Below are 6,000 nucleotides of genomic sequence, written 5' to 3' on the forward strand. Positions count from 1 at the left end.
ATGATATTACAAGTTATATATTTTAAATGATATAATTTATATATTAACATTATAATATATGACAGTAAATATCATACTTATTAATATGTTATAATTATTACACTTTAGTAATATTTCGTAGTATAAAATATTTATGTTATAAATATATATATAATTTGTATAAATATATTATATCTATACATAAATTTAATTTATATATAAGCATCACTATAACTTATACTAAACTTTATTTATATGATTACACTTAATAGTTTTATTAGTTATCACATTAGTTTTTGTAACTTATTGTTTATAATTAATTATTATTTATACAAACTTTGATATAAAATTATAACATACAATTTGTATAATTGATTTCATATATATATACATATATTTAATTTATATATAAGCATTACTATAATTAATAATAGACTTTATTTGTATAATTACACTTAATAACTTTATTAGTTACAATCTTAGTTTTTATAATACATTGTTTATACTTAGTTACTATTTGTATGTTTTTTTATGTTTAGATTGTTTGTATATTTTATAATTATGGATGAAGTTTATTAATTTTAATATTGTAATTTGCAAAAGGAAAACTAATAAAATTTGGATCCATTGGTCCAAAATCGAATTGATGGAACCAATTGTATATTTAGTCGATTTGGTTTTCTTTTATGTTTAGTCAATTTTAATCGGTTTTTTAAAAATATTTAACCTATTTAATCTTTAGATATAATAAACCAAACTACTCAATCCACTCATTTGCTCACCCCTATTCACAAGGAATGGAAAATCTCAAAAAATAGTACCAACTGTCTACCTAAGCCATCATTTGCAGCAGCTCCACGACCACCTACAACCTTTCCTACAAAATGAACCCAAAACCAATTTTCAAAACATTTCAAATTGAGCTTATTTTGAAGTGAGTCAACCTGAAATTAAGTGAAGAAATTTTTGAAAATTTTTAAAATCGAACTTATTTTGAAATGAATCAAGATTTGTTCAAGAATTGCAATTTGAAAATACAAATTCTACTTTATATTATTATTATTATTATTTTCTTGAAAAGACAATTAATTAGATAAGCAATCCAAATGAATCATTGTTTGTACCTTAGTTTATTTCTTTCTCGACTAGTTAGCTTATATTTTGTCTTTGTCTTGTATAGCAAGGAGGTAGGCAGCCAATTTTCATTGAGGCTGTGGGACACCCATAGACATAGAATTGAGGCGGAAGGTACGGCAATTTGGTTGCAAAATCATCTAAGCAGCAATAGCTAATGAAATCTTCTAAATTATTGGGCATTTTGCACATTGTTGGAAGGTGAGAAAATTTACATTGAGTCGCTTAAAGAATGTTTAATCTAAAAGAAAAAGGAAATAGCTGTAACTTGATTGCTCTTCCTCTCTTTCCCAAATATAGTAATGGGTTATTTTGAAGAATGTGTATAATTATTTTGCCTCATTTTCGCCAGTGCATGCCGCATAGGTAGACCAAACCATTGATTTTAGCAGTGTCAATCACTTTGCTTATGGCTTGCTAACTCAGCTAGTTCTCCTCTTTCTTCGATGTTGGGATAGAAATCACTTCTGTCTGGCTACAAAAGTTTAATGTTAAATATATATATATATATATATTAAAAGCCTATTTGGTGTATTTTTTTTCAACTTTAAAAGTTATTATGAAGCTTTTATTAAAAATAATAATTTTTAAAATTAAATTAAAATTATTTGATAAGTTGTTTAACAAAATAAATTATATAAGTCTTAGTTTTGGTTAAAATTACCATAAAGAGTATTTATATCATCTTTAATCACCTAATAAACCAAATCGAAATAACTCTGCTTTAAGTTTATATACGATTTCAGATATTAAAATAAAAAAAAATCATAAAGAAATGAAACAACTCTTAAAATAGTATTAATAGTATTAGATTTTTATCGATCTAACAAGAAATCGAACCATAATGCTTCAATTTTTCAAAAAAAGAAAAGAACAAAGAAAACGATGTATTTGACATTAAAATCTTGTTTGATAAAGAAAAGAGAAAACCTTTAAATAGTATTTGAATGCAGCTTTGAATTGTGAGTCTTCTTTTCTTTTAATTTTTGTAAAAACAAAAAAATATTGGATTTTGTTATTCTGGTACTAGGTTTTCTGTTTTTTTAATAATCTTTATTGAGAGAGATAGAGGAGAGATAGGTCGTGATTTGCGTTGAAAAACGGTGATTTGCAAAAAGAAGAAGAGGAGAGGGAGATTGATTGAGTGAGAGATATTTTCTGAAAAACTGATATATTTTTAAAATAAGAGAAGAGAAAGCTCTTCTTTGGAGCTTTTCTTTAAACTTTTTTTTTAATTTTTTTTAAAAATTTATTTTTTTAAAAGCTTCTTAAAAATCCTATTTGACCTGACTTTTGCTTTTAAAATATAGATAAATTAAAAAAAAAAAAACCAAACCAAACAAGTACTTGGTTTTACTAGGCTGTTTGACTTTAGGATTTCAAGTTTATATCCTACTATTCAAATTATCTCTACATAAAAAAATACACTCACTTATCAATGAGCTAGCCCTTGCTTCTCATGTTTCCAAAGAAAGATATTGTCTAAATACTCAAATAAAATTTTGAATTATGTCAAAAAAAGTCAATTCAATCTTTATTCTTTTATTGCATTTAAATAAGTCCTTGAACTTTTGTTTCAGATCAAATAAGCCCCTTTCTTTAACAATTAACTAATTTTCGTTAGTCAATAGTATATGTGACAGGTTGATGTGGCATTTTGATGATGTCACTGTCATGTGACAAATGACGTGGCATTAAATGTTATTGATAAAGATTTGCATGTTTATCGTTTACCCATACACATATCCAAAAATGATTGGTTAAGGATTTAAAACAAAAAAATAAATCTTAATTAACAACATTTAATGTCACATGATCTGTTATGTGGTAGTGACATCATCAAAATGCCACGTCAACTTACCACGTGACAAATGATGTGGTATAAAAGTGTCACATGTACTGTTGATCGACGGAAGTTAATCAATGGTAAGAGAGAATGACTTATTTGACTTAAAATAAAAATTTAGAAACTCATTTGAACGTAATAAAAGGATAAGAGCTTGGTTGATTTTTTTTTTACATAGTTTAAGAGCTTATTTGGGTATTTAATCAAAAATATTTATTTCCAATTTGTGTGCCAATTGCAGATTGGGTATTACTTTCCATAAATCTAATATTTTTACCCATGTATTTTGCATTTTTATATATGATCAACATATACATTAAAGAATTATTTTTTTATTTAAAAAATAAAAGATTTGAATCCAACTTTTTGAAATAGCAGACTTCTTTATTCACGGACACAATGACACACAAAAATGTCAAATTAATTACTTTTACTTATCAAATCCAATTTGGAAACAAATAAAAGAAATCTAAGAACGCATGATATTTGCCTCCTTCTCCATGATAAAATAATCAATTAAAAAGCTTGGGATACATACTTATTAGTTGGCAAAGGTATGGGGGATTGTTAATTTGCAAGCTAAATTTTTCTTTTTCTTTTTTCTTGTTATAGAATTTTGCAAGCTATATTCAGCTAGGGGTTGGGATAGTAGTTAATTAGGCATGGAGGTTGGCAATTTATTAATTATTAATTGCACATGCAAAATTAAATTATTAGAGCAACACGGATGGTACTTACCATATGGTCACGTTTCTTAAGAGCACATCTCTTCGATTAAAATAAAAAAACATAAAATTTAAGCCTTATGTCAATTATGTGAAGCATTCTCTTGATCTACAAATGAAATATAATTATAAATCTTCAAATTAATTAAGCTGATATGTCTCTTATTGATTTACTAAAACAAGTTTATCTCATTTCATTAAAAATTCTTGAGCGGTTGCTTGTTTTTTGATTATGAATAGAAAACATTACTATCAATAGTGAGTTACCAAAATATATTGTGCTTGAATTAATGGCTTTGCATATGAAATTGTTTTTCTTCTTTTTTGTTGAATATATTACCATTTACACTTTAAAAATCTGGTTCTCCAATAGTAATCTCATGATAGGCATTGTGTCAAGAACTACGCTACTTCACCTAAATATGCGATAGTCCGTACGATGCTTGAATGGACGCTTTCATTCAAGCCAGCCAATACTCGGTTATATCTAATCAAACATCAATAATAGCAACAAATTAGATAAGATAATGCACATTAAAATCATAGGGCATACCGAATGCCATTTATGCAACCATTGAGCCATAAAAAGGAAAAATGTTTATTAATATGAAAATTGAGTACAAAGGGACCAAAACCCACCATCCTCGAACCATAGAGGCAACCCTAGATGATTCGCTACAAATATATCTTTATCAGTGAAGTAGCTTAACAATCCGTCGACTGCTCACCCCTTATAAAGAGTTTACGAGATTTTACATATATTCTACCAATAGCCATTACAAAGCCTGAGATGAGGACATTCCTTTTTTAAAGGGTTTTTCCTCCTAAAGTCCTAACAAGTATTTTTAGAGATATCACCACAAGCCATTACAATATTTGAAAGATGGACATTTCCCTTACAAGTATAAAAGACTCAATCTCTTAAACAACTCTACCTTATCATAGTTCGATATAAGGTTGGCTCATGACATCTTCCCCCACTCAGTCTGTTGACGTTCTTGTTGACTGGTTGGCTTGGAATTCTTTAATCTTCTATTAAAAGGCGCGGAGATCGACTTTTTTCTCCCAAGTGATCTCATTTAGCCCCAAACCTTCCCATCTCACTGGGTATTCCTGTGTTAGTCGTTGGTTGATTATCGTCGTCTTTCTTACCAAAATCGCTTCCACTCGGTGTTGTGATGGTGGCTTGGTGCTGATGGCGACTCTTATGGCTCGACTTTTGCTTGCATCTGTCGGATCTGCATGGAACGACTTCAGATTGTAAATGTGAAACACGGGGTGTACTTTTATCTACTTGGGTAGATCAATCATGTAGGAAGTCTTCCCCACCTTGGCTACAACCGATATTAGACCTTTATATTTTCGTACAAGTCTTCGATCTCTCTTTCTTAGGAATCGAAGTTGTTTGAGTACCAACTTCACCAGCACCAAGTCTCTCACTTTAAAGTGTTGCTCCCTTTGACCTCTATCTGCCCGCTTCATCATGTGGCTGGAGGCTTTCTCTAAATAGGCTCTAGCGATTTCGATGTTTTGTCTCCACTCCTTAGCAAAGTTGAATGCCCATTGACTCTTCCTGCTATATGATTCCACTGAGGTATAAGAAAGTTTAGGTTGTTGTTTGGTGACGACCTCAAAAAGGATTCTATTGGTGGTTGAGCTCTTCTATAAGTTGAAATATAGTCGAGCCACATCTAGTAGGTTGAGCCAGTTATTCTGGTTTGCCTATACAAAGTGTCGCAAGTATTCTTCCAACAACCCATTAAAGTGTTATGTCTGACCATATGTTTGCAAGTGATAACTGGAAGATATGTTGAGTTCTAACCCTAATAGCTTGAAAAGCTCTTTTCAGAAAAAGCTTGCAAACCTTGGATCTCTATCTCTAATAATGCTCTTAGGAACACCCCAATATTTTAGCACATGTTTAAAAATCGTGTGAGCTGTTTCTTCTGCGGAGCCAAACTTCTGCACTAGAATGGACATCGTGTACTAGGAGAAACGATCCACCACTACCAAGATCGCTGTCATATCTCCTACTTTAAGAAGTCCTACAATAAAGTCTAAAGAAATACTTTCCCATTGAAATGCCCCATACTTTGAAACAGTGATTAATAAAGTTGATCGAATGCAAATTGAGATCAATTAAAATGTTTAAAAGTGATAAAAGATGAAAAGAATAATTTATGATAAAATATTTCGCACGTAAGTAAATAACAATAAAATAATAATATTTTATCAGAGGAGAATTTGAGAGATAAAAGGGTGATTCGGAGGTCAATTGAGATATAATAAGGAACTTTGGCAACCAAGGAGACAAGA

The sequence above is a fragment of the Theobroma cacao genome, chromosome 8, assembly GCF_053813885.1.
Source record: "Theobroma cacao isolate CCN51 chromosome 8, ASM5381388v1, whole genome shotgun sequence".
In the NCBI taxonomy this organism is placed as follows: Eukaryota; Viridiplantae; Streptophyta; class Magnoliopsida; order Malvales; family Malvaceae; genus Theobroma; species Theobroma cacao.